The 19,560-nt window shown below is 43.1% G+C and overlaps 1 protein-coding gene across 2 annotated transcripts in view; it reads left to right on the top strand.

Moving 5' to 3' along the window:
* Window positions 1-4,432: 4,432 nt before the first annotated feature.
* Window positions 4,433-19,560, top strand: part of wasf2 (WASP family member 2) — a 36,952-nt gene continuing 21,824 nt past the window's right edge. The window contains exons 1-2 of one of the 2 annotated variants that reach the window (XM_059654404.1): window positions 4,482-4,566; window positions 16,757-16,837. The gene's annotated coding sequence lies outside the window, so the exon portion shown is untranslated. Of the gene's footprint in view, window positions 4,567-16,756; window positions 16,838-19,560 lie in introns of both variants that reach the window. The other variant, XM_059654403.1, reaches the window with a different exon arrangement.

Genomic DNA, 19,560 nt, shown 5'->3' with positions numbered 1-19,560 from the left:
TTCCTAAACTGAACTAGTCACATTTTCCAGCGATTTAGCTGATATCCCTCTAAACCCTTCCTGTCCGAATGTCTTTTTAAGTGTTGTAATTGTACTCTTCTCTACTACTACTTCTGGCAGCTTGTTCCATGTAGTTGGCACCCTCTGTGTGAAAAAGTTGCCACTAAGGTCCCTTTTAAGTCTTTTCCCTGACACCTCAAAGCTATGCCCTCTACTCCCCAACCGTGGGGAAAAGACCTTGGCTAATCACCTTAAGGATGTCCTTCATTATTATATAAACCTCTATGAGGTCACCTCTCAGCCTCCAATGCTCCGGGGAACAAAAATCCCAGCCTATGCAGCCTCTCCTTTACCTCAAACCTCCCAGTCTCGATAGCATTCCTGAAAATCTTTCTTGTGCCATTTCCAATTTAATAAAATCCTTCCCATAGCAGGGCAACTAGAATTGTATGAATTTCTCCACATGTGGCCTTACCAACGTCTGGTACAGTTGTAACATGATGTCCCAACTCCTATACTCAATGCTCTGACCAATGAAGGTAAGCGTACCAAACACTTTCTTCACCACCCTTTCTACCTGTGAGGTCACTTTCAAAGAACTATGTAGCTGTACCCTCGATCTTTCTGCCTTACAACATTCCCCAGGACTATACCATTAACTGTGTAAGTCCTGTCCTGGTTTGTCTAACCAAAATGCAATACCTCACATTCATCTGAATTAATATCCCTCTGACCTTCCTTGGCCCATTGGCCCAGCTGATCAAGATCTTGTTGCACTCTGAGGTAACCTTCTACACTGTTTTGGCGTTATCTGCAGAAGTACTAGCCATGCCTCCTATATTCTTATCCAAATCATTTCTGTAAATGATGAACGACAGTAAACATAGCACTGATCCCCATGGCACACTGCTAATCACAGGCCTCCAGTCTGAGCCACAAAGCTCTATCATCATTCTGTCTCCTATCCTCCCTCTCTGTATCTCTCTGTCTGTGACCTAACACTTTCCCCATGCTCTCTCTCTCTCTGTCTGTGATCTGGTAGGTCCCTTGTTCTTTCTCTGTGATCTAATAGCCTCCCACATGCTCTGCTTCTGTCATCTGACACTTCCCCTACTCTCTGTGTGAGCTGGTATATCCCTCATTCTCTTGTGATCTGACAATCCCCACACTCTCTCTGTATGATCTGGCAGTTATCCATGCTGCCCTGTTATCTGACAATCCCCACACCCACTATCTTCAATTTGGTTGATCCCGCCTCCCGAATCACTTTCTGTGATCTGACAGCCTCCCCACTATCTGTGATCTGGTAGATCCTTACCTCTCTCGGTGATACAACAAAGAAGAAAACAAAGAAAATTACAGCACAGGAACAGGCCTTCGGCCCTCCAAGCCAGCGTCGATCGAGATCCTCTGTCTAACCTGTCATCTATTTTCTAAGGGTCTGTGTCCATTTGCTCCCTGCTCATCCATGTACCTGTCCAGATATATCTTAAAAGATGCTAACGTGTCTGCGTCTACCACCTCCGCTGGCAACGCGTTCCAGGCACCCACCACCCTCTGTGTAAAGAACTATCCACGCATATCTTCCTTAAACTTTCCTGGCAGTTATATATATATCCTGGCAGCTATATGATCTGGCAGTTCCCATTCTCTCTCTGTGATCTGAAAGTCTCTCCGTTACCAGTGATCTGGTAGATAGCCCTACTCTCTGTGATCTGATGGTCCCTGCCCCCACAATCTGTGATCTAGTATATTCCGTCACTCTGTTATCTGACAGTCCACCCTTCCCCCACTATGTGTGATCTGGTAGATCCTGCTCTCTCTGTGACCTGACAATATCCCATCCCTCTGCAATCAGGCGGTCTCCTCCTCTATTTCTTTGATCTGACAGAATCCCCTCTCTCTGTGATCTGGTAGATTCCCACCCTCTGTAATCTGGCTGTTCTGGCACCCCCTGTCCTGCTGTGTGATCTGGTAGAATCCCCCCCCCCCCGCCCCCCCCCCCCCCGGTAATCTGACAGTGATTCCCCCCCTCTACAATATGACCGTGCTCCCCCCAACTCTGTATTTCTGGCAGTATTCTCCCACCCGCCGTATTTCTGGCAGTGTTCCCCCCCGCTGTAATCTGACAGTGTTCCCCTCTCTCTGTAATCAGACAGTGTCCCCCTCTCTGTAATCTGACGGTGTTTCCCCCTCTGTAATCTGACAGTATTCCCCCCCTCTGTAATCTGACAGTGTTCCCCTCTCTCTGTAATCAAACAGCGTCCCCCTCTCTGTAATCTGACGGTGTTCCCCCCCTGTAATCTGATGGTGTCCCCCAACCCTCTGTAATCTGACGGTGTTCCCACCCCGTATGGAATCTGATGGTGTCCCCCAACTATGTAGTCTGATAGTGCATCCCCTCCTGTAATCTAACGGTGTTCCCCCCCGCCCCACCGTGTAATCTGATGGTGTCCCCCGGCCTCTGTAATCTGACGGTGTTCCCCCCGTCTCTGTAATCTGACAGTGTTCCCCCCTCTCTGTAATCTGAAGGTGTTCCCCCCCCTCTATAATCTGACGGTGTCCCTCCTCCCTCTCTGTAATCTAACGGTGATCCCCCCGTCTGTAATCTGACAGTTCCCCCCCCCCCACTCACTGTAATCTGACGGTGTTTCCCCCCCACTCTCTGTAATCTGATGGTGTTCCCCCCCCCGTAATCTGACGGTGTTCCACCCCCCACTTTCTGTAATATGATGGTGTTCCCCCCGTAATCTGACAGTGTTCCCCTCCCACTGTCTGTAATCTGACAGTGTTCCCCCCCACTGTCTGTAATCTGACAGTGTCCCCCCCACTCTCTGTAATCTGACAGTGTTTCCCCCCACTCTCTGTAATCTGACAGTGTCCCCCCCTGTAATCTGAGTGTCTCCCCCCCTGTAATCTGAGTGTCTCCCCCCCGTAATCTGACAGTGTCTCCCCCCCGTAATCTGACAGTGTCCCCCCCACTCTCTGTAATCTGACAGTGTCTCCCCCTGACTCTCTGTAATCTGACAGTGTATCCCACCCAACACCCCCCACTCTCTGTAATCTGACAGTGTTTCCCCCCCCCCCACCGCCCACTCTCTGTAATCTGACAGTTCCCCCCTGACTCTCTGTAATCTGACAGTGTCCCCCCCCAACTCTCTGTAATCTGACAGTGTCCCCCCTCCACTCTCTGTAATATGACAGTGTCCGCCCCCCACTCTCTGTAATCTGACAGTGTCTCCCCCTCCCCACTCTCTGTAATCTGACAGTGTCCCCCTCCACTCTCTGTAATCTGACAGTGTTCCCCCCCCCACACTCTGTAATCTGACAGTGTCCCCCTCCACTCTCTGTAATCTGACAGTGTCCCCCCCAACTCTCTGTAATCTGACAGTGTCTCCCCCTCGGTAATCTGAGTGTCTCCCCCCCGTAATCTGACAGTGTCTCCCCCCCGTAATCTGACAGTGCCCCCCCACTCTATGTAATCTGACAGTGTCCCCCTCCCCCCTGTAATCTGACAGTGTTCCCCCCCATAATCTGACAGTGCCTCCCCCCCACTCTCTGTAATCTGACAGTGTTCCCCCCACACTCTGTAATCTGACAGTGCCTCCCCCCCACTCTCTGTAATCTGACAGTGTCCCCCCCCCACACTCTGTAATCTGACAGTGCCTCCCCCCCACTCTCTGTAATCTGACAGTGTTCCCCCCCCACACTCTGTAATCTGACAGTGCCTCCCCCCCACTCTCTGTTATCTGACAGTGTTCCCCCCCCACACTCTGTAATCTGACAGTGTCCCCCTCCACTCTCTGTAATCTGACAGTTTCTCCCCCCCCCACACTCTGTAATCTGACAGTGTCCCCTCCCCTCACTCTGTAATCTGACAGTTTCTCCCCCCCCCACTCTCTGTAATCTGACAGTGTTCCCCCCTCTGTAATCTGACAGTTTCTCCCCCCCCCACTCTCTGTAATCTGACAGTTTCTCCCCCCCACCCACTCTCTGTAATCTGACAGTTTCTCCCCCCCCCCACCACTCTCTGTAATCTGACAGTTTCTCCCCCCCCCCCCCCCTCTCTGTAATCTGACAGTGTTTCCTCCCCGATTTTTGCAGGTTTTGCTCAGACCTGTTGAGGTATGTGCAACATTTGGAAAAGACCATAACGCCCAATGAAGAGGGGTAAACCGTAATATATACAGGTCCCAGAAGAAATTCTCTAGTCAACCTCTTGTCCCGTCCTGACTTAGCAAAATTTGATTTTAATTTTTTACCAGGAACAATGAAGCATTAAAAGAGCTACCCCTGTTTTAAGTGTATATCTCATTGTTATTAAATATTTTTCTCCCTCCTCCATCCGTAATGGTTTCTCCCGGATCAAACGCGGATACACGCTCACACCACCAAACGTGTGCTGTCAGTATGATTGCCGGCTGCGTTGTCCAATCAGAATGCGGATGTACCGGAAGCGGATCTGGAATCCCCTGTGTGGGTGTGGCTATGGTGGAGAGTTGGGGGGAATCAGGGCGGATGGCGGTTGTCTTCTAAGATGCGGGTTCGCGTCGGCAATCAGTTCGAGTGAGTTTCTGTCTGTCACGTCTTCTCATCTGGGCCGTTTCGGGCTACGGCCCCGGAGGTTTCGAACTTGGTGTGGTGGGCCGCGGCTTCAGTTTGTGCCGAATAGTGAGCGTTCAACCCGGAGCCGGGGGCAGCCGTGTCACCCACCCCCCCCCCCCCACCGCCTCCCCTCACCCCCCCCAACCACCGCCTCCCCTCACCCATCCCCCTACCGCCTCCAGCCCTCCCCACCCCCCTACCGCCTCCAGCCCTCCCCCCCCCACCGCCTCCCCTCCCCACCCCCCCACCGCCTCCCCTCACCCATCCCTCCCGCCTCCCCTCACCCATCCCTCCCGCCTCCCCTCACCCATCCCCCCCCCTACCGCCTCCAGCCCTCTCCCCCCCTCACCCATCCCCCCCCCTCACCGCTTACACTTCCACCCCCCCTCCGCCTCCAGCCCTCTCCCCCCCTCCCCGCCTCCCCTCACCCACCCCCTCCCTCACCGCTTCCACCTCCACCCCACCCCTCACCGCTTCCACCCCCCCACCCCCGCCCCTCGCTGCCTCCCCCCACCCAACAGGGCACTGAATGATTGATTATTTAGATGAAAATAATGTGCTAGGAAATGATAGAAAAGCTGGAGGTTGGCGTGAGGTAATGATGCTAGTTTATTGAGCTGGTGCAGATACAATGGGCCCAATGGCCTCTTATACCACTACAACCAGTGCAAAAATTGAACCCTGTTGACATCAATCAGCATTGAGGACTCATCCTGGGGCCTGCAACTGAAAATAATTGAGGAAAAGAAGGCTTTGCAAAAAACAAAAACAGAGATAGGTTTGGCAGCTATGAGTTTATGCAGCATTGGTGGAGAGAAAGCGCAACATTCAGAGTCCTGTAGCTCCTTCAGAATCTGTTCTGAAGAGTGGACAGAAGACATGAAACATTAACTGTTTTCTCCCACAGATGCTGCCACATGAGTTTCTGCAGCAACTTCTGTTTGTTTCAGATCTCTAGCATCTGCAGTTCTTTGTACTATTTAAGAGTTTAGTAATATTTGCCTTGACATTATTGAAAGTTGTATTTGTTTGGTGTTGAAAATCAATGGCCATAAACTGGTTAGATTTTCTTGACATAAGAGATGGGAAAAATTGCCAAAATGTTTCAATTTCAGGCAAAGCTTTGTGCAATTGCCCACTTTGGTCATTTAAACTTTCATTTTGAGGAAGGGGGAAATACTTTGTTCCGGATTGTGGTGAATTTAACCTTTCTGTCTGCTGTTAAGGAAGGCACCTCATTTCTCATACTTTTTATTCTTCCTCAATTGGATTATTTGAAATAAAGTTGAACTTTGTAATTTGATGGAATTTCCTAAAGAAAATATATTTTGTTGCCCTGGTTTTTAGTGTAATGTTTTTTAAAGAAAAAGTACTGTGAAGCTTTCAAAATGTCTTTCTTTCCCATGGCTTGTCTTATCAAGAAAAAGACATTTGTTTGTCAAAATAGAATCTGGTATGTTGTTGCAAAGTTAGAAGTTGGCATGTCATAATGTTGAACGTTTGCACAGCCATTCCAATCATTGAGTCATACTTGGGTGTGTACGCAGCTATTCTTGTCTTCCCACAAGCCATTGCTTTTGTATGTAATGTATGTTGAGGGAAGACATTTGAATCTGATTAGTTTCAAGCTGCGTTTTGAAGTCTAAAAATGTAAGCTTTTTCTAGAGCCAGAAGTTGCAATTAACAGATGCAACACATCAGAATCTGATGTAATCAGAAATCTTCAAAATGTTGTGTAGATTTACTATAAAAAGACTGGAGCGGGGTGGGGGGAAAGAAATTGACTTGTAATCTAGTTAGTTGTCTTGTTAATTGACCAAACACCAGACCTGGACTGCATACTGGCCACAATGTTTATTTTTCTTCTGATCGTGGGACTTGTAAGTAATTAAATTACTTTAGGAGCTGGCAGTAAGTTGGAGGTTGCATATCTTCATGTTGAAGATGTTTGCTCCTAAAAACTTGGTGTTATTGCTTTGAATCTCAGGGCAAGGTGGGCTTCTACACCACAGCCAAATTTCGGGTGGTAAATTAAAAAGCAATCTTTGGCATTAACTCGCTGAAGCCTTTGGGGCCTTTACAAAGGATAGTAAGCTCTTGGAATTTGAAGTCTCTAAGATTTTTAAGAAATGTGTTGCTCTGAAGGCAACATGGAAATTTTATTCGCCACAGGCTATTTCTGATTAGTCTTTGGACAATCCAAATTTCTGTTTGGTATGTTCGTATTTAATGTCATTGACACTGATTCAGAGTTAAAGGATCCCTTGGTAATACATTTAACAGCCCTGGAGCATCATTGTCAGATTTTTCTCATGGGGGTTAAGGAAAGAGGAAAAAGCAAAATATAGTTACCCCCATCCACTCCAGTCTGTCATCTAAGAATTCTTCTGCCCGGACCTTTTAACTTGCTTCCTCATAGGAGCATGAGGATGAAATAAAGGAAAAAGACCTGCCTTTATATACCATATTTCAAGACTACCTGACAAGTGGAGTTCTTCTGAAGCCTTCAGAGATAGTAGGAACTGCAAATGCTGGAGAATCTGAGATAACAAGGTGTAGAGCTGGATGAACACAGGTCGAGCAGGAAGGCTGAAGTTTCGGGCCTAGACCCTTTTTCAGAAAATTTTCTGAAATTTTTTGTTATCTCTGCTTCTGAAGCCTAGTCATTTATAGCGTAGGAAACACAACAGCCAACTTGTGATTAAATAGTGACCTTTGTTACAGCAGTGCTCCCTTGGTGCAGCATTGGACTGAGTCTTTTGACTTTTCTCCTGAAGCCCTGGGGTGGGAACTGAATCTCATACCTTATGACAGTGAAGTGAGACTGCTGTAAACTGCCATGGCTGACGTTCCTGCAGAATATACACCATTATCAGGATTTAAGGAAGACTGTTGCTCTGCTGACACTAGTATGCCCATCAGAAAACGTTAGATGAGCACATGTAATACCTGTGCTAATTTCAGCTACCTACTGTGTCCAGGCAGTTTTACTTAACCATAATTCTGCGAAGTTAGCTGGAAAATGTTTTTGAATTATATAGTATTTAAATAAGGTAAACTGAAGAGTGTCATTAAACCAGGCAACATCAGATATTTTTAAATGTTCTTCAATGCATTCTATTTTACAGTAAACATTGACCTCAATAAATTCTTGAGGCACTGTTAAATATTTTAATTCTTCATTTAATGTGTAGGCTAGGTTGTGTGACACTGAATTTGCTGTCTGTATGCTGAAAGTAGCAAATTACATGACTTAAAGGCATTTTGACTGGAGTTATAAATATTATCTGGACCTAGAGACAATGGTTTGATGGGCATCCTTGTGCTATGATTTGCTGTAAATGGGCATGAACTTAAAGGGATAATAAAATGTGAGGCTGGATGAACACAGCAGGCCAAGCCGCATCTCAGGAGCACAAAAGCTGACGTTTCGGGCCTAGACCCTTCATCAGAGCTCTCTGATGAAGGGTCTAGGCCCGAAACGTCAGCTTTTGTGCTCCTGAGATGCGGCTTGGCCTGCTGTGTTCATCCAGCCTCACATTTTATTATCTTGGAATCTCCAGCATCTGCAGTTCCCATTATCTCATGAACTTAAAGGGATGTGTTTTTGCAAATACAAATGTTTCGACTGTAGCATTTAATAACCTTTGCACATCATAAACTTAGCGTAACAAGCATAAACGATTAATTTTGTAATTGTTGAGACAAGAGAATAATGAAGCTGACCAGACTCTCTGAAATATTTGGCTGGATATACTGAGCTGTGTTAGCTTTTGAGATTAGATTGGAGAGGTGGATAAAGAGAATAGGAACAGCGGGGGTAAATGTAATTAGATAATTTGTTTATATGAAGAAACATTAGCTTGTTTCTTGATTACAGCATGTACTTCTGTTTACATACAATGGAAGTTTTTTTGTTTTGTGTAGTTTCCTCAATGATTTTATGCTCAATCCTTTTAAGAAGAGGAGTACGACGAACCTTGTTGGTTACATTTTGTGTTGTTTTTAATTGTCGCAGGTAGTGCAGGAGTTATGATGTTTGACTCCTAAATTGTTATCTGTTCAATTAAGACCGCTTGATATTGAAATCTTAATTTCAGAATCTACTAAAGTCTATACATGGCATGCAACTCTAAACTGTTTCATAAATTAAGCAGTTGTATAATTAATCTGGTAAATAGGATTTGAAAAATTCAATCATCTTTGACCTCTGTGACAAAAATATGCCAGCTTGTACTGCATTTTTTGTAAATGCTAACTGAGTGAAAACTATGTAACTCCAAATGTACAAAATGTTGCTGTGAAAGCTAGCACAAAGTGAGATTGACAGCAGATGTTCAAAACATGTTTTTCCTTCCCTTCAGTATAATTTGAAGTTAGTTTGTCACATGCAGTAAGGCTAATTTTTATATATAATAATTGATATTCCAATCAGATGCTCACCAAAATGAATAACAAAAGTTATAACTGATCTTATTTAGATTAGATTCTTAGATCCCCTACAGTGTGGAAACAGGCCCTTCAGCCCAACAAGTCCACACCTACCCTTGAAGCATCCCACCCAGAACTACCCTGTATAATCCACACACCCCTGAACAGTACGGGCAATTTAGCAAGGCCAATCCACCTAACCTGCACATCTTTGGACTGTGGGAGGAAACTGGAGCACCCGGAGAAAACCCACGCAAACACGGGGAGAATGTGCAAACTCCACACAGACAGTCGCCCAAGGTGGGAATCGAACCCGGGTCCCTGGCGCTGTGAGGCTGCAGTGCTAACCACTGAGCCACTGCCGTATTCTTACTTGGCTTTTATCATTTCTTTCTATTTTGCTGGATGGTGTGGGTTCAGAGCTCTGAAAATCAATCATGGCTTCCCTGTGATCTGACTCCACTTTATTCTTGCTTTTGTAGTCAACAGAATAACCAGTTGCTTGTAATATGTTAGGGACCCCTCATAAAATTTAAGTTGGTGGGAATCAAAAAAATCTCTCCACTGGCTGAAGCCACATTTAACCTTAAGGAAGATTGCAGTGTTTGTTGAAGGCCTGTCATCTCACTTCCATGAAACTGGCACAGGAATTCTTCAGGGCATGTTCTCTGCCCAACCATCTTGAATGGCTCCATCAATGACCTTCCCTCCATCACAAGGCCAGAAATTGAGATATTCAATTTGTCCAAATGTAACAGGGCTGGGACATTATTTAAGCTTCAGCTAATAAGAGATAAGTAACACTTTTACCACACAAGTGCCAGGCAATGACCATCTCATCATATTACCAAAAATATGAAACTGAATCTTATCGACCATATAAATGGTGTGGCTACAAGAGTAGGTCAAATGAATACAATCACCTATTGACTGCCAAAGCTGCATCTTCTATGAAGAATAAGTCATGACTGTGATGGAATATGTTCCGTTTGTCTGGATCGGTGCAGCTCCAACAATGATCAATAGCTTGACGCCACTGAGGAGAAAGGAGACTTGCTCTGTACCCTATTCTCCATGTGAAAAGTTCAACCCCTCACCGATGACAGCAGCATACATATTGCTGTAATTCACCATGACTCCTTCAGCAGCTTTCAAACTAATACCTCAATTATCTGAATAAGCAAGGGCACCAGATGTGCAAAGACACAATTCTGATTCTCTCCAAGGCTTGCTAAATCAAGTTGGGATTAAATCACTGTTCAAAAACTTGAAGTTTTCTTCTTAACAGAATTATCAATGTACCTAGAGCACCATGGTCTTTCTCAGTTTGAGAGAGTGGGAAACCTACCCAACTTGGAGTCCTTTGAGGATTAGCAGTGTGTGCTGGAATTACCATGCTAATGTCCCATTGACAAAAACAAAGTTTCCTCTGTACATTGGCTGCAAGGTTCTATCAGATGCTCTTATGTGAATTTTTTTCTGTTATAGATTGGTAAGTGTTTCTTTTTCAACCATGCTGCTTGAAACTGGTTGTTTCTCAAACTTAAGATTTAGAACAAACAAACCTTGTTTAACCCCCTGTAATATATTTCCAAGTGTGCAATTTGCCAGCTGTCTTACCATGTGGCCAATTATGATAAATAGAATTCTCCACCGCAGTGATTTAGACAGGATGCAAGTGGGCAAATGCACAGCAGAATTATTGTAATGTGATAGGTGTGAAGTTATCCATTTTCATGGGAAATGTAGAATGGCAGTGCATTGTTTTAAGTGGTGATGTTGGGAAATGATGCACAAAAGGACATGGCTATCCTTGTGTGTCAGTCACAGAAATGTGGATGCAACATGCAGTTAGGAAAACAGGTAGTATGTTGGCATTCATTGCAAGAGGATTTGAGGAGAAGAGCAAGAAAGTCCTTCTGATTCTGTATGCTGCCTTGATGAGACCAAACCTGGAGTATTGTGTGTTTTTTTTCTCCCCCCATCTCTTGGTATACTGCAATCCTTCTAACAAGTTTCTTTTAAAGGTTCACCAGACTGATTTCTGTGGTCGCAGATTTGTCGTATGAGGAGAGATTGGGTTCTCCGGGCTGGTATTCACTGGAGTTTAGAATGAGAGGGGATCTCATTGAAACATTAAATTGACAGGTCTGGACATACTGGATGCAAGTAAGATGTTTACCCTGGCTGGGAAGTCCTGAGGAGGAGGTCACAATCTTAGGATACAGAGTAGACCCACTTTGGATTGCGATTCACTGTGTGGTGAGCCTGCAGAGTTCTCTGCCACCAAAATCAGTGGAGCAGTTACTGAACAGTTTAAGAAACAAATAGAACAAACAAATAGAGACTAAAGGCAGCAGAGTATGCTCTTGAGGTGTAGGAATAGCTGCGATCATGGTGACGAAGGCTTGATGGATCGAATAGCATACATTTTCGATGTTTGGTGTAATCTCAAGTTACCCTGACTTTTTGTTTGTCAGCTGCCAGTGAACCTAACCTTGTGTCTAGCAGTTTTCAAACACCCTCTTGACTCTTCTCCTGATTGATTTGCCTGCCATCATATTTCAGAGATGAAGGTTGAGTGTTGTGTTCTCATTTTATCAACATCTCAACATCTTTGCACTTTCCAGATATAGTATGAAGATCTCCATGAACGGTTTTGTCAGTTGTTTTGAGCATTCTCCACTCAGCTTACGTGTTTTTGGCCATTTTATTATATTTCCAAACAAAAACAATTTTTCAAACCAGATGATTGCAAGGAATTTGTATTGTTTAGTTGCTGAACCGTATATAAATGTGCCGCAGTGCTACAAACATTGCAGATGGGTGGGGCAAATAATCAAACTGAAATCATCCAACAGGAAGTGTGCTGGTGGTTTGCAGTTAGCACGTGGGGGATGGGAAGAAGTTTACTCCTTATCAATTGACAGCTGTGTGTAGGTTGGGACGGGAAGATAAAAATACTTCATAAAACAATTCGGCTACAATCTGTGAACCAGCTATTGAAATACAAGCCATTTAGACAGATCTCCCAAAATGGTTTACTTTCAAATTCAGTTTGCTGCTACTTTATTTCTTTAAAATGGTTTTGAAATATTTGGAAAATTTGGTACGTCTCTGGAAAAACTGCTCAAATTGTGACGTAGCTGACATTAAGGAAGCGTAAATTTTGCAGAAGTCTGTAGGAAATTGTGCAGACGTGCAGCTGGTGAGCACTGCTACACAACTGTTTTTGACACCTTGCTTGGGCATTAGACAATGTTCACACGAGCTGAATTGTTCATAGTTCTAACATTTCAGCCTGTGGTGTATGAAAACATCAATGATATTTATCTTAGTTTAAATTGGTCATTAAGAATCTTGTTAGATTTCAAAGGTTTGTGATTTTTACAGAAACTCATGCACTGTACAGAGCAGCACACCAAATTATTTTATACCTATTGTTTGCTGTGTCATATTTCAGTGCACAACTTGTAATTGCATTATTCATAACTGCATTAGGTTAAATTGCTTCACTCAGACTTGATCCACTGACCACGGTTTGGGCATATGCACAAATTGGAAGCTTGTCATATATTCAAAGATTTACAATATGGAGGAAGTAACCTGTGCCAAGAGATCAGCAGACCAATCAAAGTCACATTTTAAGGAGCAAACAAAAATTGCTGGGAAAATTTAGCAGGTCTGGCAGCAACTATGCAGAGAAAGAAGCACTGAAGATATTGTTCGATAAGAATTCTTTATCTACCCCGCTTGTTACCTTCATAAAGGGGAAAATTTGGTTTTAAATATTTGCAATAATGAATGTTCAAGAGGTGTTTCGTAACATACCACACCTTAGGCCCCCTAATAAGGAAAGAGCCCATAACGAAAACAGATGTTGCTTGCACAACTCAGCAGGTGTGCAGCATCTATAGGGAGAATGAAGAATCATAGAATTCCTACAGTGTGGAAACAAGACCTTTGGCCCAACAAGTCCGCACCGAACCTCAGAGCATGCCACCCAGACTCATCCCCCATAACCCACCTAATCTGCACATCCATGAACACTGTATGGACAATTTAGCATAACCTGCACATCTTTGGACTGTGGGAGGAAACCAGAGCTCCCGGAGGAACCCCACGCAGACACGGGAAGAATGTGCAAACTCTACACAGTATAGAACAAAGAAAATGACAGCACAAGATCAGACCCTTTGGCCCTCGCAGCCTGCGCCGATCGAGACCCTCTGTCTAACCTGTCATCTATTTTGTAAGGGTCTGTGTCCACTTGCTCCCTGTCCAGATATATCTTAAAAGACACTAACCTGTCTGCGTCTACCACCTTCGCTGGCAATGCGTTCCAGGCACCTGCCACCCTCTGTGTAAAGAACTATCCACGCATATCTCCCTTAAACTTTCCTCCTCTCACTTTGAACTCATGACCCCTAGTAATTGAGTCCCCCACTCTGTGGTGGGGGGGAAAAAGCTTCTTGCTATCCACCCTGTCTATATCCCTCATGATTTTGTAGACCTCATCAGGTCCCCCATCAATCGCTGTCTTTCTAATGTAAATAATCCTAATCTACTCAACCTCTCCATAGCTAGCGCCCTCCATACCAGGCAACATCCTGGTGAACCTCCTCTGCACTCTCTCCAAAGTGTCCACATCCTTTTGGTAATGTGGTGACCAGAACTGTACACAGTACTCTAAATGTGGCCGAACCAAAGTCGTATACAACTGTAACATGACCTGCCAACTCTTGAACTCAATAACCTGTCCGATGAAGGAAAGCATGCCGTATGCCGCCTTGACCACCCTATTGACTTGCGTTGTCACCATCAGGGAACAATGGACCTGAACACTCAGATCTCTCTCTCCACCAATTTTCCCTAGGACTTTTCCATTTACTGCATAGCTCGCTCTTGAATTAGATCTTCCAAAATGCGTCACCTCGCGTTTACCCGGATTGAACTCCATCTGCCATTTATCTCCCCAACTCTCCAAGTCTCTCTCTATTCTGCTGTAATCCCCTGAAGTCCCCTTCACTATCTGCCACTCCACCAATCTTAGTGTCATCTGCAAACTTGCTGATCAGACCACCTACACCTTCCTCCAAATCATTTACATATAGCACAAACAACAGTGGTCCCAGCACAGATCCCTGTGGAACACCACTAATCACAGGTCTCCAATTTGAGAAACTCCCTTCTACTACTACTCTGTCTCCTGTTGTCTAGCCAGGTTTTTAATCCATCTAGCTAGCACACCCTGGACCAGAAGCTGGAATTGAACCTGGGTTCCTGACGCTGTGAGGCAACAGTGCTAACCACTGAGCCACTGTGCCGTCCTAGAGTTTAGAAGAATGAGGCGCGACCTTATTGGAACATGTAAGAGTTTAGTGAACAGGATAGATACAGAAAGGTTGTGCCTCTTTGTGGGACAGTCAGAAGTATAGAGGGCTTAATCTCTGAGTAAGGGGTCCCGTATTTAACACCGATGAGGAATTTTATTCTCTGAAAATTGTGAATGTGTGTAATTCTTTACTGCAGAGGGCTATCTGGCCTCTGGGTATATTCAAGGCTGAAATAGATTTTCATTCAGTAAATAAATCCAGGATTATGGGTGACAGGCAGGAAAGTAGAATTAAGGATTGTCAGATCAACCATGATCTTGTTGAATGGCAGAAATGTCTTGATGGGTTGAATGGCCTATTTTGTCCTTAATCTTATGGTCTTATTTGCAATTTAGTCCCCCTGCAAAAATGGCTGACAGCAATTCAAATTAATGACTTATTTGACCATTTATAGGGCAGTGACAGAACAGTGTTAATGTACAGTTGGAATCATGAAGTGATCATTCTAAGTAATGATGTCAAGTTTCCTTTACCAAATGGTCTTGACTTTTTTAAAATTGGCAACTGAGCTCTTAGTTAACAGGTCCTAGATGTGATCTATATCTCCAGATGAGTTGGCATAAATTTCTTGTTAATACCACCCTTATTTATTTGACGTGGCCATACACAATACATGGTTCTCTTGATATTGCCTAAATGCTGTAGAATTGACAGTGTTTACATTGACGTGAATTTCAGACCATTTGTAGCAATTGATAAGCAATGATTTTTGCATTTAAGGATCAAATTACAATCTTTTGAGCCTGTAGATACTGACAAGGTTCTGTTTGAGTGAAAGCAGAATCCTCCCAAGCCAGAAACAGTGCTTTTTTAGCTTCCAATAAGTGGAGATTTGGTTTAGAGTTTGAACGCAAAGGGGCTAGATTACAAAAGTCAAATAAAGACTTTTTTTGTTTGTGGAGATTTTATCAGATCCCTTCTGCAGCACTGCCTTTAGGCATTGGAACTCAAGGTTTGTTAGTCTTAAAAATAAAACTCGCCTTGACTAATGTAAAGGATTAAATTATGAAGCCTGCGTAAAACTGTTATTCCAGATACTTCTCAACTCAAAAGGAATACATAAATCAATAAAGGAATTTAAGAGGGTAGATTCAAAGAAACAACTTATCTGGCAGAAGAATATAGAACAGTTGATCTTAAAATTAAGTCGAGCCTTTAGGAGTGAAAACAGGAAGCATAATTTCTCCCAATGGATAGTGAAAGCCTGAACCCCTCTTCTCCAGTAGGATGTAATCTCTGGTCATCTGAAATCTTCAAGTTTGAAGCTGGTAAATTATTGCTCAATAAGGGTAGCCATGATCAAATTGAACAGTGAAACAGTCCGTGTAGGTGGGCATGGTTGTCAGGTGAAGGGCATATTCCTATTTGCATGCTTCCAGTAGTATGGGTTACTTGCCAACGTTTTGCACATTAACCAAGCAAAATAGAACTTCTACTAAGACCCTGGCAATGATTTATGTGCCCTATAGGATTGGATAAATACAGTAAATTTACGTCTGGTGTAGTTGGTAAATCTACTTTTTTACAGACATAGGCAGGGTAACAGAAAATAAATCTGTTCTACTTCTACATGTGACTGAATCCTTTTGTGAGATTAATCCTGGGGAAGAAAATACCATCTTGCATAAAGTGGGGTAGTTGTTTGGAGTGAGAGGCATTGTATTCATGTGCAAACTACCTGCTGGTCATCTATATGCACGATGCGCTGCTGCAGCTCACCAAGCCTCCTTTAACAGCACTTTCCAAACCTGCAACATCTCGCTATTTAAAAGGCAGATTCATGAGAATACTTGCAAAACTGACATTCTCCTTGACGCATTTTGATTTGGAACCATTTCACTGTTCTTTTACTGTCACCAGATCAAAATCCAGACCACCTCCCCTGACAGCACTGTGGGACCGACTGTAAATGGCTGACCACCGACTTAATGACAATTAGGGATGGGCCGCAATGCTGGCCTTCCAGTGTTGCCCATTTTCCATGAAAATTACTTTTAGCTATTTCAGGGTTGTGTATATTTCCTTGAGAATCCTCCTCTCAAATGTTGGCCCACTTTCAATCAGTTTGTCATATTAAATGTCTTTGTACTCTTGGGCAATCAAGCCTTAACTTGGCTACCGCCTTTCCCCATTCTAACTTGGCACCATGTAAATAGTGCAAGGAGCTTCTCATAAGAGCTATCTGCTGTTTGTCAGGTATTTATACTTAAGCAGCTATGAGAGAGAAGTTCCATCTACAGTTGCAAAATATTAATTCTCTGTGCAACCACCACGTGACTAAACAATTCTTTAGTTCTGTAATAACAGTTGCTTTATTTCCCCAGAAGTGTAAGCAGATCTGCCTCTTTGACTGTTCCACTGGCTGACCTCTCATCTAGCTTTCTATTCTCTTTTCTCCTTTAAATGTAAGTACAAATCTCTGATGCCTTTATCCTAATTGGCATTAGATCCTCTATTATGTATTCTCCTGTGCTTGCTAATTTACATTGGCTTCTCGTTCTTTGGCATCTTAAGTTTAAAATTCTCATTGTTCATTCTTTCCTGTCTCTCTAAATGCATGCAGTCCCTTCAGAACTCTTGCATAACCCCACCACTGGTGGCCTTCCCTTAAACTTCTAAATCCTGAGCTGAATGATTCTGTTCCCAAAATCTTGTTTCTCAACCAGTTTTTCCCTCTTTTTAAAACTTACCTTTTTGACCAAGCTGTTAGTCACATGTTCTAAAATTCTTTGGCATTTTTGTCTGGCTGCCCTTCAGTGGAGCAATTTATCTGCCAGATTTTGTAACTATCTTTTGGGCATTTATTTAGGAAACATTCCACAGTTGTTTAATTAAACATGATGTAATTCATACCAGATTCAGGAAACAACCTTGGCAGTGTGGTAAGTCATTGGTTGTGCTATAACCTTGTAATCTTCATTATTGAAATTGCTGGAATATGAATAGGCCTTTGATGGAACAAAAGAGAGTTCATTGAAAATTGTTTTATGGAGTTTGTCATTTGCAGGAGTTCTTCCCCACTTCCCTCCATCAAAAAGTCAGGATGTTCACTGTGCAATCAATGTTCAGCACCGTTTGTGACTCCTCTGGAACTGAAGGTGCCTATGTTCAAGTAAAACCTGGATAATATTTAGGTTTGGGCTGACAAGTGTTGAGTAACATTTGCACCACACAAGTCCCAGGCAATCACCGTTTTCAACAAGTGAATCTAACCATCACCCCTTGGGTGTCAGTGGCATGATTAATACTGAATGCCCGACTGTCAATATACTAGAGTTTACCACGGACCAGTAACGAAACCAGACCAGCCATATAACGACAAGAGAAAATGGCAGGTTATGAATTCCGAAGTGAGTAACTTTGGTTTTGTCTCCACAAGACTTGTCCAGAATCTGCAAGATAGAAGTCAAGAATGTGATGGAATACTGTCCTCTTGTGTGGATCAGTGCAGCTCCAGCAACACTCAAGCTTAACATCATCCAGCACAAAGCAGACTGCATGATTGGCTGCCCACCTTTTATCTTCAATATTCATTGCCCTCACCCTGACATAGTGACAGCAGTGTGTGCCATTTACAAGGTGAACTGTGATAACTCACCAAGTTTCCTTAAACAAAATCTTCCAAACCTGCAGTCTCTACCTAGAATGACCAGGGCAGCAGGTGCATGGACATGCCACCGTCTGGTTGTTTGCCTCCAAGTCACAGATCATCCTGACTTGGAACTGTTATCGTTATCCCTTCACCATGACTGGGTTAAAATCCTGAACTCCCTCCTGAAAAGTAGTGTAGTGCACCTGCGCCTCAAGGACTGCAGTGGTTAGAGAATGCGATTCACTACTATTTATTTCCAGGGAAATTGGGAATGGAAGTAAATACTATCTAACCAGTTACGTCCATACCCCATGAACAATTTTTTAAAAAAGTAAATGTCTGCTCACTTGCATTGAGAAAATTGCTTCAGAAGAAAGTGAGATTTCTCTCTCAGATTAACAAGACTTCTTCAAATAAATCAATGTTGGTACCATTAAAATGTAATAACTAATAGACTTTTTACTTGAAATAATACTTATGAAATCTTATTCTAGGCAACTGATGGTACAGAGTTGACTTAAATCATGTTTAGTTGATTGAAATTATTCAGTCAGTTTATTTATCAAGAGGATATTCCAGTTGATGAAAGTACAAGCATTTTTTAAAATTGAGAATGATTTGGCTGAAAATGGTGGTGATGCCTGGCAGTTAGGAGTAGTGTTACCAATTGCTGAAGAATGATACAATCTCTTCAATGGGCAGTTGCCAGTAAATATTTCAAGCAGTGCTGGAATGCAGACTAGCCATGCTGATGCTTATCTGGGATGTGCTTGACTACTCCTGCTGATCAGCCAGCTGCTGCTGCAAAACTTGGCTTAGGAAAAGCAGCAACGTTTCTGATGGGAAACCTTCAGTGGACTGAATATGACTTGACAATGTGCAGCACAGATTTTCTATCCCATCATATTTCGAAAAGCAGTAGTTTGAAATTTTGTGAAATGTAAGTAAACCAGTGATCAGTGTACTCAGTGCAGAAATAAACTTGACAACATTAACCTTTGCACCAAATTTATTAGTACTTTAAATACTAATTCTTGAGTAATTCTTAACATTTCCAAAAAAAATGACACATTTGGCAGATTTGTTTCCTTAAATTTATGCTTTGTACCAGAAAAGTGAATTTTTCAATATCTTGCACGCACTAATTTAGCTTTTTTCCAGTAAAATTCTGTGCAGAATTTTTGGGCTTTTCTCACTTGGGGAGCAGCCTTGGACGTTTTATATAGCAATTATTTATTTGTCATTGCGTTTGAAATATAGGGAAGCAGAGTTAATTATTCTAAATTGGAGTTGGCATCTTTAAATCAGATATCAGTTGCTTGAACTTTCTTCACGCTGCATCAAATAATGGATTCATAAATCCCACTGAATAACTTTTAACCTTGGAAGATGATCGGTGAATTATTATTTTTTAAATTTAGCTGTTTGCTACAAATGGGCACGTACAATAGATCAAATCCTTCATGAGATTGAACTTGGTTACAATTTTGCTTCAACGAAGAGTCAATCAAACAAGCCTCATTTAACAGGTTGTAA

Source organism: Stegostoma tigrinum, chromosome 24 (genome assembly GCF_030684315.1).
Source record: "Stegostoma tigrinum isolate sSteTig4 chromosome 24, sSteTig4.hap1, whole genome shotgun sequence".
NCBI lineage: Eukaryota > Metazoa > Chordata > Chondrichthyes > Orectolobiformes > Stegostomatidae > Stegostoma > Stegostoma tigrinum.
This window is presented reverse-complemented; position numbering and strand designations above follow the sequence as displayed.